Here is an 18,876-nt window from a genome sequence, read left to right as displayed (position 1 = left end):
TGGACAGCAAGGAGATCAATCCAGTCAATCCTAATGGAAATCAACCCTGAATATTCATTGGAAGGACTGATGCTGAAGCTCCAATACTTTGGCCACCTGATGCAAAGAACTGACTCATTGGAAAAGACCCTGATGCTGGGAAAGGTTGAGGGCAGGAGGAGAAGGGGATGACAGAGGATGAGATGGTTGGATGGCATCAGCGATTCAACGGACATGAGTTTAAGCAATCTCTGGGAGATGGTGAAGGACAGGAAAGCCTGGCATGCTTCAGTCCATGGGGTCTCAAACAGTCAGACACGACTGACTGACTGAACAACAACAACAAAATAAGCAAAATGAAGACTAATCTTTAGAAAGTGTTAAAAACAAGGTAGAACTAAAATATTTTATAACAATAGCAAGAAGATAGGAGTGGGGATTGAAGTTAAAGCATTAAAAATTTTTGTACTGTTGGAGGCAAATAAAGAAACTAAGTTTGGACTTTTAAAAAAGGTATAACATCCAAACCAGCAGAGAGAAGAAAACAGGTGATAAAAAGAACTCCATAGGGACTTCCCTGGTGGTCCAGTGGTTAAGAATCCATCTTATAATACAGAGGTCATGAGTTTGATCCCTGGTTGGGGAACTAAGATCCCACATGCCGCAGAGCAATGAAATCTGTATGCGGCAACTTCTGGAGTCACAACTAGAGAGCCTGTACACAGCAACTAAAGATCCCACATACTGCAACAAATATCCTGCATGCCAAAACTAAGACTCGAAGCAGTCAAAAAAACAACAAAAATAAGACTCAATGAATCCTATTGAATACAGGAAAGGAAAAAAAAAGTACATGGCCAAAAATGTTAAAGATGGTATAAAATAGTTCAACTTTACCAGTTATTACAATAAATTTAAGTGAATTAAACCCACTTATTCTGAGATGGACATTAACTTGGGCAAACTCCAGGAGATAGTGAAGGACAGGGAGGTCTGGCATGCTGCAGTCCATGTGGTCGCAAAGAGTCAGACACGACTTGGTACTGAACAACAACATTCTGAGATACTCTCAGATAAGAAGTTAAAATCTAGTCATAAATTATTTATAAGAGACATAAAAACTAAGACATACTTTTGCAGACTATTTGTTGGTAAAAGGACAGAAGAATATACTGTAAATATATAACCAAAAGAAAGGAGACATAGTAATATTAATATCAAGTGAAAGGGATTTTATGACTACAAATATTTCAGATTTAAAGAAGGTGAATATTTACTGGCAAGAGGAAACATTCAATAGAGATCTATACTGATGCTGAACCTGATTGCTATTAATAATATAACCTTAAAATGACAGAATTATGAGGAAAAATTGACAATACATTAGGCAAAATTACATAGCAGAATTTGACAGAACTGTCAGAGAAACTGACAAACTTACAATTATAATGGGAAATTTTAACATTTTTTTTAAGAAACTGATGGAACAGAAAAAAAAAATAGTAAAAACGTAGGCAATTGAATACCTATGACTTAATTACACAATTAATAGTTTACTATAAAAACCCTGAGTCCAATAGACTATACTTTATTTTCAAGTATACATGAAACATTAACAAAATTGATTATATAATAGGCCATAAAGGATGTTTTAACAGACACTAAATATTTGATATAATTAATGACACATTCTATGACTCCAGTGCAATAGAATTAGAAAACAATTAAAAAGGTCTGAAAAAATCTCATTCATTTTCTTCTTTGTAGTGAAACTATATGTATAAAAGAGTATACATAATATATATAGAATTTAAAAAAATATAATAAGATTAACATCTGTGTAATATCACTCAGATTTTAAAATATTATATTTCCAGACTCTTTCTTTACCAGCTGCGTTCTCTTCCTTTTCCCCAGGGATAACCACCACTCTGACTTCTAGGGAAATACTTTTCTTGGTTTTTTTCTTACTGTTTTACTATTTATGTATGCATCCTTAAATAATATTGATTAGTTATCTGTTTTTTATCTTTATACTAATTGAAAGCATCAATTCTTCAAAAGCATCAATTTTTTGGCGCTCAGCCTTTTTTACAGTCCAACTCTCACCTCCATATATGACTACTGGAAAAACCAGAGCTTTGACTATACGGGACTTTTGTCAGCAAAGTGAGGTCTCTGCTTTTTAGTACACTGTCTAGGTTTGTCATAGTTTTTCTTTCAAGGAGCAAGCATCTTTTAATTTCATGGCTTTGAACCACAGTTCGAAGAATTGATCCTTTTGAACTGTGGTGCTGGAGAAAACTCTTGAGAGTCCCCTGAACAGCAAGGAGATCAAAACTAGTCAATCCTAAAGGAAATCAGTCCTGAATATTCATTGGAAGGACTGATGCTGAAGCTGAAGCTACAATACTTTGGCCACCTGATGTGAAGAGCTGGTTCACTGGAAAAGACCTTGATGCTGGGAAAGATTGAGGGCAGGAGGAGAAGGTGGTGACAGAGGAGATGGTTGGATGGTATCATAGACTCAGTGGAGTTTGAACAAACTCTGGGAGATAGAGAAGGACAGGGAAGGACAGGGGAGCCTGGTGTGCTGCAGTCCCAATTGGGTCGCAAGAGCCGGACATGACTGAATGACTGAACACAACAACAATACTAACTGAATCATACCCATATACCCTGCTTGGTGTCTAATCATGTGCTGGACAAAGGGATTATAGAGGATAAATTAGACATGGATCCTGCCATCAACATGATCACAAATGATTGTGGGAATGGGTAATTGTGGCAGTATGAAGTAAGATATGGAAGCACAGAGAAGGGGTATTATCATAATCAGAATGGGAAAAAGAGACTTCTCAGAGCAGTTGACATCTGAGATATGTCTCAAAATTAGTTGCCTTATTTTCCAATAAGACAAGGGAGGTTGAGAATTACTGACAGTTTTGAATACATAGTGTGAGCAATTCAGCCTTGTCTTTGTGAAGATTCAAAGTAGGCAAAAATAAATTTTGTTTTTAATTTACACAATTGAAAAGTCATGTGTAGTGGGTTCAGGCATGGCTGGATCCAGGAGCTTAATTGATTTTGAGGTTCTATTTCTCTCTACATTATTCAAATAGGCTTTTTCTATGTAATGAATCAGGTTGCCCCCCTAGACTCTCTTTCAGCCTAACATTATCAATAGGAAGTATTTTCTTCCTTAAGTTTCAGCTGTGATTCTCAGGGAGGCATCCTAACATTCCTGCATTAATCTCTGTGCCTAGAAGGAATGAGTGTTATTATCATCCTAGATCAAAGACCAAGATCACCTACCCATCTTCTTTCAAACCGTGTAGAAATGGTTCAGGTCTCAGACGTGAGAAGACATCTTAAGAAAGCAAAAACAACCAGAATCCACCTAAAAGTATGAGAGACTACTTTGCATCTGAGACATGACAGCTATTTGGTACAACTGGAGGATGTGATGAGGAGGGATGCCTGGAGGAGGTGAGATAGATGCAGAATATGTGAACTACCAAGTTTAAATTTATCCTGGATACAACGGGGAACTTTCTAGTGACGGAAGGGGTTGAAGCAGAGGGTGAGGAGTTCAAATTTTCACTCAGAATGATCTCCCTGGGACCTGTGGGGGGGGGGGCGGGGACTGGGAGTGAGGCAGAGGGCAGAGAATGATCAGATAGAAAACTGACAGAGAAGCAGAGACTGTAGAATGAGGTAAGAAAGGATGGGGAGATGAGGAAGAGAGAGGAGTCAAGGTGACCTCCACGTTTCTCATGAGTGTGGGTGCTCATCACCAAGATGGACAGCATGAGTGTGATGGGTCCATTATTTTAAATGATGGCTGTGGCTCTGCTCCTCTCCCCAACTTCTTCAAGCCTAGTGCCGCAAACACACTAGGTTCCTGACACATCTTTACGGGCAGTGGACTAATTGGAAGTTGAATTGAAATGTAGATGCTAACTATGGTTTGTGCTTCAAGATGTAGGTCTCCTTGGGGCCCCCTTGCCAAGTCCTTGAGAGCCCATTGGGGAGGTTGTGTGCCTGTGGGAGATGACTGTCCTTCCCACTGACAGCCAGGTTCCCAAGTCCATGTATCCTGCTGGTGGGATCAGGGTTGGCTGCTCCTCCCCTGCTACTTTGCCTGGTGTGTGAAATGTCCTGAGACCTTCTCCTCCTATAGCTCCACTCTTCCACCCTCTGCCAAACCTTTCAGAGGAAATCCAAGAAAGGCTGGAGTGACATGTCCTAACCCCAACCAGAGAGGGTGCTTCAAGGAAGGATCTGACCACAGACAGGTGCTCTACCCCACCGTGGACAGGGTTCTATGATGCCCTCCCTCCATTCACCCTCACTCACAACAGTCTATGAGGCAGACGCTAGCATTGTCTCCCAACTTACAGAGAAAGGAAACTGGAGTCCAGAGAGGTAAATTAGGTTGCCCGAGGCCCCTCATTAGTAAAGTGGGGATCCAAGTGCAGGTCCAATCAGAATCTTGGGTGCATCAGCTCATTCCAGAACTATTGTCAGGAGGCAGGCAGCCTGGAGTGGTGGTGGCCTGGGAAGGACAAAGGCTGAGCTCAGATTTCCTGGGCTCCAGAAGGGGTCGACCAGAAGCCCAGCTCCACAGTGAGCGCATGGCCCCTCCTCTTGGGCCTGGGTTCCTAGGGGTCCACGCACTGGATGGTGACAGGCAGAAGGCTGGTAGCAATGTGGCAGGAGAGGGCTGGAGGAGTGGGTGGCTGGGGTGGGTTAATGCTGCTACCTTATGAAGGACATTTTTCAATTGAGCCAGTAACTGGAGGCCCTGAGAGTGTGTTCTGTCTCAGCAACTCTACAATCAGAGGATATGAACTGGCTGTGAGAAAGCCATCAGGGCTGGCTATTCCCAAACTCTTGGAAGGCACAGAACTAGATTTAATAAAGGGGAAAATGGAACATTTTCATTAGCACCAAATTTTCCATTTAATTTGGACTTTTGCAAATAAGTGGCCTAATTACTGCCACGATTTGAGTGTCTCAATAGGTTTCTCCCCTAAGAAGTTGGCTCCATTGTCCAGAGCTTATTCTTGCACCATGGCCTCTCCCACCCCTTCCCTGGAAGCAGGCAGGTCTCAGAGGCCAGGCTGGGCCAGGGCAGCCATTGGAGGGGAGCACAAATCTTTGGGTGGCCTGAGTTCGCAAGGCCCTCCTTGCCACCACTCCAGCAGCAGGCAGGAAGCCGCCATTCTGGGGCCTGTGGACCCCCGACCTAGCCTAGACTGTGTCTGAGCCCTGGCTTGAGTCCTGCTCAGGCGTCAGCTCAGTCCTGGGAGTTTGCAGAGCTGCCGTGAACGGACAGCGTCTTCAGCCCTGTGGTCTGGATTTGGCCTTTTTTTTTGCTGCTCACCCCAGGCCTCTGTTCTCGGCCTATAAAAATGACTGCAGCTCAGCAGTCTTAGCCCACAGCCACTTACACTGACCATGCCCATCCTGGAGAGGTCAAGAAAGAGGAGGCAGCCCAGTCTGACTCTCACAGCTCTGGTCGGGACCCTCAAAGGCCCTTGCTATCCCCACCTGGTATCAAGTCCGGATGCCTAGGGCTGGAGCCAATTCCTTCAGTTCTTTTCACCCCTCCCCTACTCATCCCACCAACAGGCTTTTGCTTTTTTTCTTCCCTCTGCGCTTGAAGAGAATCAGGGATTAAAGAAACAGACCAAGAAATTGCCATGAACTAGCCTAGCAGACGATCAGATAGAGTGATGGAGAGAAGGGGTCCTTCTCCCCAAAGCAGCTTAGAACATCCAGCCCAATGGGTTCCCCACCCCTCCCTGAGAGAGGCAGGGTTAGCCAGTGGGCAGGGTCTGGGTGTGTTCAGTGCCAGAGACCAGCACACTTCCCCACCATCCCTAACCTAGACCCCAAATCCTCTTCTCTCCCAGAGAACTAGTCTCTTAACCAGTTATTGTTGGGACTTTGGTCTAAGCACAGCTTTGAATGCCCCCTCCTCTTCCTGCCAGGACAGCAAAGCCCACTCTGACTGGTCTTCAAGCCAAACTCAGCTGTCCCAATACCTCTAGGGGGCTCCCACTTCTAATTTCCAGTGTCCAGGCCTATGTCAGCCTTAGCACCCCAGTTCTGGCCCTCTTCTTCCAAGGGAGAGAGAGGACACCCCGAGCCCCTTATGGAAGAGCAGCTGGAGGTTCATGGAGACACATCAACAGCCACATTATAACTGGGATGTCAGCAAAGCAAGATAAAGATGTTTCTTGGGGACTGTGGGTTCCTTTCAGACCCACAGCCCTTCCCACACCTGGGGGGAGGGTCTTCTTATATCGGCATTTCTTAAGCCAGACCCTTAGTAGGGCAAGGAAGGACACAGAAGGGAGTCCCCATTCTCTGCTGAGAAGTTCCTCTGTGGTGCCTACTCTCATGGAGCTCGCAGGCCAGTGGAAAGAGGTATTTGATGCTCTCCCTGTTTATGGGGCTTCTCTGGTGGCTCAGACGGTAAAGAGTCTGCCTGCAATATAGGAGACCGGAGTTCATTCCCTGGGTCGGGAAGATCGCCTGGAGGAGGAAATGGCAACCCACTCCAGCAGTCTTGCCTGGGAAATCTCATGGAAAGAGGAGCCTGGTGGGCTATAGCCCATAGGATGGCAAAGAGTAGGATATGACTGAGCGACTAACACTTTCTTTCTGTTTATAGACTGAACCTCAGATGTTGGCTGATGTACCTCATCATCCAGCTGGCAGGTTGTAGAGTTGAGATTCCAATGAGCTCCTTAAAGCAAGACCTGTGCTTATTTGTTTATTATCACTAAAATTTTAAATTTATGTAGAGCAGAGCATGCAATGGCAGGCTCAATGGTTTTTCACATATGTGTGCACCCAGGTAACCATCACCCAATTCAAGGGCTAGATTCCCAGCATCCCAGAGGCTCCTCTGTGCCCCTTTCCAGTCAGTACACTCCCACAAAGGTCTTCTCTATTCTGCACATTGTGCATATTTTTGTGAGCAAGAGGATTTGTTGGCCGAGAGGGGCTTTCCTCTGGTAGCTAGGACTCAGGTGTTGCTGGAAAAATGGCATGACCCAGCACATGACTGGCACATAGGTGGAAACCCTGGCACTCTGAGGAGTGAAAAGAGTTATGACATCAATTATCAGGGACTGTCCCAGTCTCTCTCTCTATCCAGGCCCTGCTGCTGCTCAACCTGCAGGGAGAGTCCAGAGGCTCTAAGGCAAGGTTTTTGATGGGGGCCTTTTGGGGCTTCCAGGTGGTTCAGTGGGTAAAGAGTCCTCCTGCAATGCGGGAGACCCAGGTTTGATCCCTGGGTCGGGAAGATCCCCTGGAGGAGAAAATGGCAACCCACTCCAGTATTCTTGCCTAGGAAATCCCATGGACAGAGGAGCCTGGCGGGCTGCAGTCCATGGGGTCACAAAAGAGTCACACAACTGAAGCGACTGAGCATGCATGGGGCCCTCACTTGTAGTAGGACCAGACCAGGCCCACCAATCCCTTCTAGGGTCCACCAGCCTCAGGACTCAGCAAGAAGGGTGGGGGCAGCCAAGACACCATGTAGGCCTGAGAGAGGCTTCCTTTGCCTCTGCTGGCAGCCAGCTCACCTAGTTCGGCCAGGCCCAGGCTGCACTTTCCTTGCATGTGGACTTCAGAGGGGGCTGGTGTGGACTCAGTATCTGCATCCACAGGACGGAGACTGTCAAGAGGCTGGTTCCCCCAAGAGACCTTCTAGGGCCCCAGGGCTCCCCAGACTCACCCTACCCCAGCCAGCTACCCATCATTCACTGGCCAGGAAGGGACCGCCCAGGCAGATCCTCATTGACTTCAGTCTGCCTCTTTGTTTTTGAGCCAGGCCAGCCAGTTCAGTGTTAAAGCGCTGGAGTGTCCAAGGAGACATAAAGAAAGTTAGAGACTTTTAATTTGCCAGCACGGCCTCTCCTGCCGGCCAGCAGGTTGAGTGTTTATGGAGAAGGGCAGCTGCAATAAAGGCTTATTGTTCCTCCTCTGAGCCACCGCTTGGCGACTCCTTTCTTAAGTGAGACAAAGGGAACCCAAGGCCCACAGGCCTCCCCCAGGCTTGGGGGCTGGGCCCACAATTAGCAAGCATCCCCCAGGCTCCCCCAGAGCCAGGACCTGTGAGGAAGGCCCAGGTCTGCCTCCATCTGGACTATACCCATGGGAGAGGGCAGGCTGAGGGCATTGACCATGGGACCCACACTTCAGTAGGGACTCCAGGAGACCCTAGAGCATCAGGAGGTGGGACTCCGACAGAGAGGGGCCCCGAAGTCCCTCTGCAGGGGAGCCACAGGGCCAGGAGAGGAGCAGCTACAGGGGCCGTAGGAGACAAGCCTCATTTTCGAAGTCTTCCTGGGGAGGGTGTCCCAGGAAAGATTTCCATAGCCAGAGAGGGTGCTACATAAGGGATTGAGTTCCCCACCACAGGAGATATGTAGCCAGAGGCCAGAAACCCACCTGCTACGAGTGTGCCCAGAATGAAGGCTGACACCTGGGGCCCAGAGTTCACTTCCCACTGCCCAAAATACCCAGAGTCAGGATCCCCCAAAGGGGTCCTCCTGGCCTGGCAGGGATGGGGTGTGGAAGCAGAGGGCTAGGGTGACTCTTCCAGAGACACTCTGCACCTGAGGCCACCACCTGGTACTGCACACATCCGGAAGCCAGGTGTCTGTCCCACGACCCTGGGAATGGAGCCTGAGAGGTGGTACCATGTCCCAGGGCATCCTTTGCTGGGAGCACCTGGCATCATATCTCATAGGCAGCAATAGGGCCCAGAAGGGAAAACAAACCATGATGTCCCTCTCTGGAGACTCACCCTGCTTCACTGCCCAGAACATTAATGGCTTTGGAGACATTGTACAGGCAGCGAGTTGCTTAAATAGTAACATCCTGACACTTCAAGCAGGAGGTAGGGGTGTCACATACAGTTGTATAGGTTGTTCACTGCACAAGGGCAAAAGGAACAAATGAGATTAGAAGCCAACATCCAACCTGTGGGCCCTGCTTGGCTCACCCCTGCCTGGAGTAAGATATGCAGAGGCACTGTAAGGGCTAGTGGAGACCCTGAAGGACCCACCTGATCTCTGAGGTCTGGTCATTCATCTCCAGGGCACTCTGACCAAGGGTTGAATTTTTGAGGCCTTTATGAGAGTCAAAGACTCAGCTGGTGTGTCCCCAGCATGCGGGGCCTTTCCTGGGGCTGGCAGCTTGAACTGGTGCCTGTTAACTTTCATGTCTGCACACGAGGCTTCAGCCCAGTTATCTCAGTCCTCCCGCATCCTCAAGCCAGTTGCCCTTGGCTAATTCGATTGGGGGAAGGGAACATTATTTACCAGTGGCTTAGACCTATTCCTCTCAGTCCCCCACCTCCCATTATCTGCCTTTGTCAAAGAATGAAGATAGGGGATGAAATGAATTCAAAAATAACCAATAAGGACCCCCAGAGAAAATAAAGCAGATTTTATTAAACTTCTTCCAAGACCTTTGTGCTGAGCCTCTGCAGGCTGCCTGGGTGCAGCCTTTGCAGGCTTGGCTCTGATCCTATCGTCAAGGGGAAACCTCAAGGCTGGCTCTCTTGGTCCCTCCTGCAGACACCCAGCAATAACTCGAGTCTTGGTCCTTCCCATGGCTGTCCTGAGTTGACTCCTATTTGAAAGGCAGTTAGAGCCACAGAAATGACTCAGGCGGTGCATTGCCCAGTTCTGAGGTTTTGGTGGACTGGTCTTTCTCAGCTGGACCAGGGTTCTGGGCAGCTGGTACCAAGGGGGCCGGCTCCAGAGGCCACCGAGTTGAGGCTCAGGACCCGCTGCCATTCATCCCCGGAGTCATCTCTCCAGGTTGAGTATGGCACGATTTAATGCTCCCATTCCTCCATTCCTGCTCTGCATGACAAATTGTTTTAATAAACATAAACCGGGTAATAATAAAGTCATAATAAGCCCGCGACTCACCTTATATCACTGCAGTTAAATCCTCCCATAAGCCGGCGCTGGTTACAATGACAATTACGGCCCGGCCAATCCGCAGGCAGGCCTGCGCGCGGACAGATTTAATATCGTTTGTAAATATGATTAGTGGGCTGTCATGTTATTGCAGGCTGCTATTTACATTTCTCTCCGGGGTTATACACTCCGCCAAATCAACATTAAGTAGTGGGCCTCTCTTTCCTCCTTAAATCATACATTCCCTCTGCCTGCACCAATCCCGCTTAATGAAGAAAGGGAACCTGACGGCGGGCGGCGGGCGCTGGGCTGGATGGAGCCTCGCCTCGGCATTTTGCTGAAGACAGATGGGCACCGGGAGCCCTGAGAAAGCTCCGCCCGGAAATTCCGGTGGGTGGATGGACCCTGCCCACCGCGGCCCCCCTCCTCTCCCGCCCACAGCCCCTGCCCCTCTCCCTGCCTGCTCGCTTATGAAAAATGTTCAAATAATGAATGGTTGTTGTTTACAGAAGTAATTTCATGCTACATTTCCATTATTGCCTGGATTTGTTTGGCTTCGCACACTACCCCATTGCCTACGATGAACTTTTAAGGAAATATTGCTCGTGCTTCCCGCTCTGCCGTTCCGCTTGTAATGGAAGCCGCTTGCATTGGAGACATATTGTGACACTTCATAACTGTGTGCAAATAAGCATTCTTAAACTGCTAGGCTCTATTAATCATTGTTGGGAAGGCTGATCTGCTCCTGGTGCACCAGAGCACACCCCACTGAGAAGCGTAGTTGGAGGGGTAAAAGCTAAAAATAACATTGGGACAGCGCGCAGGGGATGGGAAGGGCGGGGAGCCACAGCTGTGCCTTCCAGATCATTCTGTCACTGGAGACAACACGGGGCGGCTCCTCTCTGTCCCCAACATAGTTTAGGGTGGGCCCACTGGCCAGACACAGGAGAAAGGCTAGGGGGGAGTCGCTTGGAAGAAAAGAATAAAACTTGAATGTCATATGCCTCTGATGCCTTCTATAAGACAGCAGTCTAGATAGGATTTCATCTTCTTGAGATGGCCAAGGTCACCATTAATGTTTGGAAGTGGGAAAAATTGATTCACTCTGAGGCTAGGGAGGCTTCCCAGGTGGCACTAGTGGTGAAGAACCTACCTGCCAGTGCAGGAGATGTAAGAGTCTCAGGTTTGATCCCTGGATCAGGAAGATCCCCTGGAGGAGGACATGGCAACCCACTCTAGTATTCTAGCCTGGAGAATCCCATGGACAGAGGAGCCTGGTGGGCTACAGTCCATAGGGTTGCACAGATTTGGACATGACTGAAGAGACTTAGCATGCGCGAGGCTTTGGGGGCTGCAGGAGTGTAAGTCCTTTCACAGAATGTCCCACAACTGTACATTTCTGAGCCTTGTGTATGCAGCGTGGGTGTGTACAGGGTTATAACCACCAGGGTGTCTGTCTCTAGCATCTTCAGTTTTCATGCTGCTCCTAATCTTTGGCAAGCTTGGAGGCCAGGAAGTTAGCATTGGAGCATGAAGACTAGAAAACCAAACTTTATACATTATTTGTAAAGAAGATGAAATAGACTTTGTGAGTGTGGTGACTCTCCTCAAAGGAAGACTCAGGATGTGTGTTTCATTCAGAGCTCTTTGTTTCCTTCCTGATTCTCAGCTGAGCTGGAGCTGAGAAAGGGCCTGGATGGAGGCTGGCAGGAGCTCTGTCCTTATGCTGAAGTGTGTTCATTGATTCATTTTACAAATCTGTGTGTATTGAGCCCTGACTGTGGACCAGGCACTGTTCTGGGCACTGTGGGTCATAGAGTCTCCTTCTTTCCCTGAGGAGATGATGTTTGAACTGAGATAAACACACCCCTCTCTTGGTGCCCACATGCAAATCCTTACAGACTCCATATGCATGCACACCTGTATGCATTTTCTTCTTCATTAATGACTCCTGAATGAAATAATTTCTCCTCATAATGGCCTATAGTTGCCAAACTTTGTATAATGAATATTTATTGTTTTAATAAAAAGAGATAAAAATATAGTCTTTTCTTAATGTCAGGAGATTTGGGAAAATTTTTCATCCAAAAAGGTTAAAATGATAAAGTGGGTGCTTATACAGCTATACATATTCCACTGTCTAGAAAATGTGGACCTTTGAGTCAGGGTCAATGGTGTGTGTGTGCATGTGTGTGTGTGTGTGAGAGAGAGAGAGAAAGAGAGAGAGAGAGAAGGGGAGGCAGGGATGGATGTAGCTAAGGGCAAGGTGTTAGGCCCCGGCTTCCCAGGCAGTGTGAAACAAACCAGGGGTCCCAGAGCCATGTGTTCACCAGGCTTGTCAGCCTGCACAGAGATTAGGGCTGGGACCGTGACCAGAGAACCGTCTCACTCCCCAGAAGCACAGAGGAAGAAGTGTGAGATGTAATGAGAAGTAGTTGCCCAGCACTGAAAGTGGAAAATGGTATTGATTTTCCCGTGCTTGGTTGCCCAGGGGAGCTCATCAGGTGCAACCTTACGGCGTCCACCACCCTGCAGGGGTCTGTGGTGCCCCCTGTCTGCCTTGATTCTCTGCTCTGTAGAGGCCAGTTTCCCAATCCAGCCTTTGCAAGTCCCATGAAATGCCTCACCCTCTGTCCCCAGGGGTCCAGCTCAGACAGTGGAGGGACAGGTGACAATGGACAGAAGGAGGGAGGACACAGGTCTCTGCTCTGAAATGTGTGCCCAGAAGGCAGGCTGCTGCCCTGGCTCTAGGTCCCTACCCACACCAATCTCTGTGGCTTCCAGGCACTCAGGTAAGCCCCCAACAGCCCCCCAGCGCTGGAGCCTGTCCCTACACAGATCCAGAGCCATGTGAAGGAAGACTGAGCTCCACTCTGGAGCACAAAAGCAGTAAATAGAGGCAGAAACTCCAGTGAGTGACCCTGAATACAAGGCCAGTGCAGCCCCAAGGCTTATACCTACAAGCAGGGGTTACCATTTGAGGAGGTGATACAATGCAGCTGTTAAGAGTAGGGTGTGGGCAGGGGAGGGAGGTTCTAGAGGGAGGGGATATATGTATACTTAATGGTTGATTCACCTTGTTGTAGGGCAGAAACCAGCACAACATTGTAAAGTAACTATCCTCCAATTAAAAATAAATTAAAAAAAAAAAGTGAGGTGTTTGGAGTCAGCTAGGCTTAGACTAGCATCCCAGCTCCTTCATTCACCAAGTATGTGAACTCAGACAACACTTTTAACTTTCTTCAGCCTCAGTAGTCCCATCTGTAGAATGGGGATAATAGTTGTCTCCTTAGGGGTTTATTGTGAGGATTCCATCAGATAAAGAGATAAAGCAGGTAAAGCACTTAGGACTTTTGCATATTTTGTATAGTGTATCTGTGCTTATGTTTTCTAAAAGCACTGAACAGATTGAGGGTTATAATCAGAAACTAGATGCAAATCCCTCAAAGCTATGGCCAAATGTCCCATCCCATTTCCTGATAACTTCTCAAGGTTGAAGAACTTTGGAGGCCATATGGAGAGAGAAGAGCTCTGGTCCTTGTCAGTTTCAGGAGGATGCATTGCCAATTGGTGGAAATATGGCAGGGGGCAGTTGGTAAAGAACTGACCCCCTGAGTCTGGAATGTTCCCACCCTGCTGCTCTTACTCCCTGGCAGTTAACCTCACTGAGTCCAAACTAGTCCCTCACCTGTGTCAGCATCAGAGCGAATGTCACTGTCCCCCGTCCACCTATGATTGTAGTCACAGCGACCTTACTCAGATGGAATCAGGTCACTAGACTGTCTGAAACCTTTAACGGCTCCCCATCACCTAGAGAGTAAAGTACAAAATCCTTACCAGAGCATTCCAAGCCCTTCAATGCTTTCCCTTGAGCTAACCAGCCCCTGCCCACTGATTCTTCCTCTTCTGCCTCCCCAGTGCCCACCCCATCCCAACAGGCCACTGCTTCATGCCTTCAAGGCTGTGTCACCAGATGCAGGTTAAAAAAACTGGCTTCAAATACCAGTAAATAATGGGGCCAGAAGTGGCCTCGGGTAGACCTTCCTTCCTTCTTTTCTTCCCTCCTTCTTTAATTCAACAAATATTTATTAGTTGCTTCCAGACCCTGAAGATATAAAGATGATGAGACAGTGATCTCTAGGGGTTGGTTAACCCTCAAGGGAGAATGTTAGCCAGGCTGTAACTGAACATAAAACATGCTCAATAAATATATATTAAGCAAATAAGTGAACAAATGTAGTAAGTGTCACAGTAGGTTATCACAGAACAAAGCACAAGGAGAGAAAAGAAAAGAAGCCTCTTTACCGCTTCCTGGAGATCAAGGAAGACTTCAGGAGGCAGGTGATGAGCTAGATGAATTCGGAAGAGTTGACTTAGAGCTTGCAGGTGGCGCTGGGAAATGCATTGAGCACGGGCACAGCCAAAGGCTGGGAGAGAAAAAAGCCTGCAGAGTGTAAGTAGACTGGCATAACCTAGGCACAGGCGCAGGGGCAGGAGATGGGGTAGAGGAGGAAGCAGGCTCTGGTCACAGACAGCGGTAAGCAAGGACTCCCTCCTGGGGCTGAAAGGGGCTCTTCCAGACACTCAGGAGGAAAATGACCATGCAGGGGCCTGATAAAGAGGCATTTGGGTGCAGATCCGTGGGACCTGATTGTTGAACAAGCAGCAGTGGCCTGAGTGTGGTGGCCCAGGCTTAGAAGTGCTTGAAGTTTAATGCTCTGCAGTTGCCATCTTGGAATTCTTCTAACTTTACATAAGAATTTGTGTTTTGGGGGTGAAGCCTACTAGGTGAAGCGTGTGCTGGGGGCTTGGAGCACAGTCCAGCTTCTACCTACTCCCGTGGATGAGCTCAGGGCCTGCTCCCTACCCCTGGTGCCCCAGGCGGGGCCCCCAAGCCCTGGTTACCTCCCTCCACTCCAGGTGTGACCCATCACAACCCAAGCCTGCATTACTCTGTGGTGTGGTTCAGGGCAAAAGGCCTGATGTGGGTCCTGGAGAGGGAGTAAAGGAGGAGGTGTGAACCCCTCCTCATATCTCAGCCTACTGGGCCTCTGGCCCTGCTTCCAGGGACAGGGGACCCACTGCCTCCCAGGGGAGCTGCGGGAATGTCACTGGTCAATGCAGTACCACCATCCTCCTGCCCAGACTTCCTTCCCCAGGGGCTAACTGGGTCCTCTCAGGGCTTGAATAATCCTTCTGCACTCACTCGGAGCTCAACAACCCTCCTCCAGAAACTAAGCCTGCTCCAGGCCAATGCCCTTCCTGTCTTTGTCTGTCCAGACCCCCCTCAGCCAGCCACTCCTACAGCAGGCTGGCCTGGGATGGAATACACAGGGGCCTGGGAGTCAGTAAGCACCAACTGTTAAATATGCAGGAATTCTGCAAGTTAAACTGTTGGTAGCTTAAAAGATGCCATGGTAGAAGTATTTACACCAAGGAAACGAAACACTACAAATCAAGGCCAATTTTTACCTTGGAGAGCCGGTTTACTAACTCACCACAGCCTGGAACCCTGATTTCCATAGACCCAGGGTTTGGAAAGGCCTAGAGGGTTTCCTGGCTTCCCCAGTGGCTCAGTGGTAAAGAATCTACCTGCAATGCAAGAGCCACAGGAGACACAGGGTCGATCTCTGGGTCAGGAAGATCCCCTGGAGAAGAGCATGGCAACCCACTTTAGTATTCTTGCCTGGAGAGTCCTATGGACAGAGGAGCCTGGCGGGCTACAGTCCATAGGGTTGCAAAAAGTCATATGTGATTACTAATACTTATATGTGTGTATCTGTGTGTTTGCTTATATGTGCATGTGTGTGTTTGCTCTTGTGTGAGTCTCTATAGGTGTTTCCATGTGTATGCGCACATGTGTGTGTTTCAGCAAAGGGACTGGGAGTGTGGATTCTCTGACAACCAAAAGTACCGATAGCTCAGTTGGTAAAGAATCTGCCTGCAATGCAGGAGACCCCAGTTCGATTCCTGTGTTGGGAAGATTCTGCTAGAGAAGAGATAGACTACCCACTCCAGTATTCTTGGGCTTTCCTTGTGGCTTAGCTGGTACAGAATCCACCTGCAATGTGGGAGACCTGGGTTGGGAAGATCCTCTGGAGAAGAGAAAAGCTACCCACTACAGTATTCTGGCCTGGAGAATTCCATGGACTGTATAGTCCACGGGGTTACAAGAGTTGGACACGACTGAGAGACTTTAACTTCACCCATTTTGGTAGGGGATGTGTCCCCCAGAGGTCCAGCAGGGGGCTCCACTCTGTGACCATGCAGGCTCTCCTGCCAGACCCCAGGGGCCTCAGTTCCCTACAATAATGGCTTGGGCTTCTGTGCACATAAGCCCATTAGCAGCCCCAGAATTCTGGCAGCTGGTCTAGCTCTGTTCAAAAACTGAGTTCTGATTCCTTTGGTTGTTTATTTTAATATTTATAGAAAACACAATTTAGCCCCTTTGGAAAGTCTTAAGTCTAAAACAGTTTAAAACTAAATAAAACAAAACAACAAATTATTACTACCAGAAGTTAGTTAAGAGATAATCCTTAGCTTTTCATGCAAAGCTACACTCACAGGATGTCCAGAGAAAACCATCAAGAAGACAGAAGGAGGCAGTAAGGAGGGCCTGGTTCTATGGCAACTCCAACATGATGAGGAAAAAGACTGTGAAACGAGCTCAGTGTGCTACCAGGGCTGGGGAGAGCCTAGGACTCAGTCCAGCTCGGCACTGGTGGAAGAAGGTGTGACTTTTTCCCTCAGTCAACAGAGGTCATCAGGCAGACCTGGGTCACCCAAAATGCGAAGGCTGACAGTGAAGTAACACTGCCGTGGCCCCACGCAGGTCACTCACAGGAGGTGCTTAATCAGTGGTTTTTTTTTTTAAGTGTTCTTTTATTTGGGAGTCTTCTTCCCTCTTCTTTCCTTCCTTCCTCCTCCTTCCTCTTTTTCTTTCTCCTGGATGAGGACTGAATATGTCTGCGCACCCTGGATCCCCCAGATGCTGGTTAGAGCCCAGGATGTAAAGATAATGATTCAGGCCCTTCTCTCATCTTCCCTGAAGTTCTAAGAGGGAAGAACTATGTTGCTATGTCCCCAAAGGAAAGAAGCCAGGGAGGGCATCTACCTGCACAATGGGTGACCAAGAGGGCCAGGACATCAGGCCAGGACCCACTTGCTCTCTAGTTTGAACTAGTGCTCTCAGAGCAGTGCATTATAAAGTTTCTTAGCTCTCTGCCACAGCCTCTGTCCTCAGCAGACCTGAAGGAACTCAGCTGTACCCCTACTTACTCCCTGACCATCCTACATTCAGCTGGCTGTACCCACAGATGGGGTCCTCCAGGAGGAGTCCTCAGGAGCCACAAACTAGAGGCTCAACTTCCTGATGCCTAAGTGGCTGCCCCCTGGTGAAATTCTAGGGCTTCCCCCAGATGCCTCGTAATAGAGGGGCGGTGCACGTGTGGTTGCTAAGTTGCTTCAGTGATGTCTGACTCTGTGAACCTGTGGACTGTAGCCCGCCAGTCTCCTCTGTCCATGACCTTTTCCAGGCAAGAATTACTGGAGTGGGTTGCCACGCCTTCCTCCAGGGGATCTTCCCAACTCAGGAATTGAACCTGCTTCTCTTACGTCTCCTGCATTGGCAGGCGTGTTCTTCACTACTAGCGCCACCGGGGAAGCCCAATAGGGGAGGTATGGGAATGGCAATTAAGATGTATAACTCAAGTTCTGTGATCTGCTTTGCTTTCACAGGTTTTGTTGGAAGAAAAGGTTCAACTACTTTTTAAAAATTGTAAATCATCATTCTTAAGTGAGTGAAAGTTGCTCAGTTGTGTCCAACTCTTTGCAACTCCATGGACTATACAGTCCATGGAATTCTCCAGGCCAGAATACTGGAATGGGTAGCCTTTCCCTTCTCCAGGGGATCTACCCAACCAGGGATCGAATCCAGGTCTCCCGCATTGCAGGCAGACTCTTTACCAGCTGAGCCACGAGGGAAGCCCAAATCATTGTTCTAGGAGTAGCTAGTTCATTAGGTAGGTTTGTAATAATAACCTTTAGGGGATTCCACATGAGGGTGGAGGGCTTGCCTGTGTTTTATTCAAGATTCTCTGACGCTCTGATTTGCCCAGTCTGAGCACTAGTAGCTGAGTGGGTCAGGGAAGGCTGAAGTGGGCAGGTCCCACAGATCGTGTCCCTTCTGTGTCTCCACAGCATCCTCCTCGACTGGACATGGGCCCGACCCCTGCCCGCCTGTCTTATGCTTTTCCGGGTGCTGTCTTGGCTGTCTGGGTGGGCCTTCTTATGACTGTATTGGGGGCAGGTGGTTAGACCACCCTCCACCCCCGACTCCCTGCTCTAGGTGTGCCTTTCAGAGGCTGAAGGAGAGACAAGGGGATGCCCGTCATCTCCGAAAGCAGGGCATCGTCCCGCGTGGCTGGGGCCACGGAGTTTCCTCTCACAGACAGGACGAGGGAAGGGGGCCTTTGGAGAGGGTGACTCAGTCCCTGGCCCCTCACCTTCCCCTGTCTCTCTCAGTGCTTTGGAAGTTGGAACCTTATGGAAGGGGTTCCCTGAGAGAATGGGTGGAAAGGGGGCTTGCCCTGGGGGAGGCTGTGCCTAAGGTTGGTCCAGGGCTGGAATTGGGACGCCGAGGGGTAGGGGTGGGGGGCGGCTGGAGCCAGACAAAAGGACTGCCCTCCCTTCCTGGCCTGCAGGCTTTACCCACCTGCCGCCACGTGCAGACCCTCCCTCTGCCTGGATGTCCCAGGCTGGGCCCCTGGTCTTCTCCCCCTCCACCCTCTGGCCCCTCTGCAGACCCAGCTGCTCACTCCCAGCCGGGCACAGGAGTTCCTGTCCTGTTCTCCCTCTGTTTCTGTGCAGAGCTCTGTACCTGCCCAGGTGAGCCTGTGCAAACAGCCCAGGGCCTCTAGGGGGCAGCAGAGAGAGAGTACGC

This window comes from Bubalus kerabau, chromosome 15 (genome assembly GCF_029407905.1).
Source record: "Bubalus kerabau isolate K-KA32 ecotype Philippines breed swamp buffalo chromosome 15, PCC_UOA_SB_1v2, whole genome shotgun sequence".
Classification (NCBI taxonomy): domain Eukaryota; kingdom Metazoa; phylum Chordata; class Mammalia; order Artiodactyla; family Bovidae; genus Bubalus; species Bubalus kerabau.
The sequence above is the reverse complement of the archived record's forward strand: the minus strand, read 5'-3'. Positions refer to the sequence as shown.